This window comes from Oryzias melastigma, linkage group LG15 (genome assembly GCF_002922805.2).
Source record: "Oryzias melastigma strain HK-1 linkage group LG15, ASM292280v2, whole genome shotgun sequence".
Lineage (NCBI taxonomy): Eukaryota > Metazoa > Chordata > Actinopteri > Beloniformes > Adrianichthyidae > Oryzias > Oryzias melastigma.
In genome coordinates this window covers 8,790,668-8,793,033 of record NC_050526.1, presented here as the reverse complement: position 1 = coordinate 8,793,033, position 2,366 = coordinate 8,790,668, and positions in this window count along the sequence as shown.

Here is a 2,366-nt window from a genome sequence, read left to right as displayed (position 1 = left end):
ATTTCCCTTTGCGACCGTGTTTAGCCATCAACAAAAAGGAAGCAGGGACTTCCTGAATGTCAGGCTATATTAAAACCTTTCAAAAAGTGCCCTAATACTGGAACTGGATACTCCCACTTCATGCATGCTGCAATCAAGCAACGTGTGGACTCTACTGCATTCTTTCCTTTCCAGCTTATTAAAATAATAAAGAATGTGTCATTTTCTGGTAACTTTTGCACATCCCAGTGCAGACATGTTTAATTCGCCAATGGGCAGGGTGTGGTATTTAATATACATTCATTTATGAGTCCAAAAGGCTAGCTCTAGAAATAAAAAAGGAGAGGCCTTCCATGCTCTTGTATTCCCACATTAAGCTGTGCAGGGTCACAGGGGTTACCTGAGCAAGGTCACTAGTCCATTGTGGGGCCACACACCCTCATGTGCACCCACATGTACACACACAAAAACTCTAAAGGGACCATTTTATAATGGATTAGATTTAGATTTATCTGCGCTTTTCAGGACACTCAAAGCGCTTACATTGTGCATCCATTATTCATTCACACCTCATTCATACTTGGTGACGGTAAGCTACTACTGTAGCCACAGCTGCCCTGGGGCAGGCTGACAGAGGCGTGGCTGCCAGTACGCGCCTACGGCCCCTCTGACCATCACCGGAACATTCATACGCATTCTCACACCAGTGGAGCCACACTGGAGGCAAGCAGGGTTAAGTGCCTTGCCCAAGGACACAACGACACTTGGCCGGAGGGAGCCGGAATCGAACCGCCTATCCTTCGATCATTGGCCGACCCACTCTACCACCTGAGCCACTGTCGCCCTTTATTTTAGAGATTGTAAACCTGTAAAAAAACGTTTTTGGATAGTGGGAGGAAGCAGGTCCTTGAAACCCCCACACAAGAGAACATGCAAACCCCCACATCTCAGCAGGATTGTGCTCCGAGCCTCCGATTCTTTTTCGGATGCAAGCTGTCCCCAGCAGCTCAATGATGCCTTGCTGTCACCAAACACTTTTTATGACCGTTTGTGATAGTATATATGAAATCACTAAGCTAGTGAGTGACAGCTAATTGGGATTTAACGTTAATGATATTGTGATGTATGCAGATGGTGCTGTGCTTCCCACAAAAGGCAGAGATTTAAGCAGCAAACTTCACATTTGTTTTGAACAAAGTGCAAAACTAGTTAAAACAAACTTTTCTAATGCTCAATAAAAATTCAATTCAATTCAATTCAATTCAATTCAATTTTATTTATATAGCCCAATATCACAAATTCAATTTGCCTCATTGGGCTTCATGCCTGTAGTTTTTACAGATGCACAGATGGAGTCATAATAATAAAAATAAAAATAAATGAATAAATAGATAAAAACAGTTTTTCACGATGTTTACCAAGAACAATGCAAACCTGTGTACGACCATAGAGAGGTGTACTGTATTTTTGGAAGCAGAGAAATTGAAGCTGGTAACCCAATTTAAATACCTGTGAATTTTACTGGATTCCACCTCATATTCAAAAATCCACAATGACATGGTCACAAACACAATTGTATTTAATATACTCAAGTTTAAACAAATCAGATGTTTTTAGACAAGTGTACTTTGTCCAGGTAAATAAATTATATTTAGAAGAATTTGAAACTTCCTACTGAACTCTTACGTCCCGAGCATTTGAATTATCTTCTAATTGGTCAGACCCAAACCCAATGAAAGATGTGTTTCTTGTACTTCTGAAAATTCATTTTAACAATAGACGAGGGCTCAGCTCTTTGCAGCTCCAAGCTTTCAGATTAATATGAGCACTGTGTCATTTTTTTACACCGATAAAGACTTTGAATGTCTTATGTCAACAAAATTGGTTTTATTGTGACACACAGTGATCCTTTATATCCCAAACCAAGATTGTTTCCAAACCCTTTGGCTTCAACTTAGCTTTTTTTTTTTAAAATCTAATTACCGACAAAGACATTTTGTAATTTTCTGTTAAAGATTTTTTCACAAGATTGGGATGAATATGAGTCAAGTTTAAATATATTTATATTATTTTGTCTATGTTTATCTGACATCTTTTCTCAGTATCTCCATGATATTTTTCCTCCTATTGCAAGGCAAGTTTATTTGTATAGCACATTTCATGCACAGAGACAATTCAATGTTCTTTAAAACATTAAAAGAAACAATCAAAAGAAATATTAAAATGTGATCATTAAAATAAAATTAAAAGAAAGTAAAAAGATTTTAATTTGTAACAAGCATAGATAAACAGTGGGGACGTAAACTTTTGAATCCATATTAATCAAATGCAGCTGAGAACAGGTGAGTCTTTAACCTGGATTTAAATACACTGAGTGTTTCAGCAGA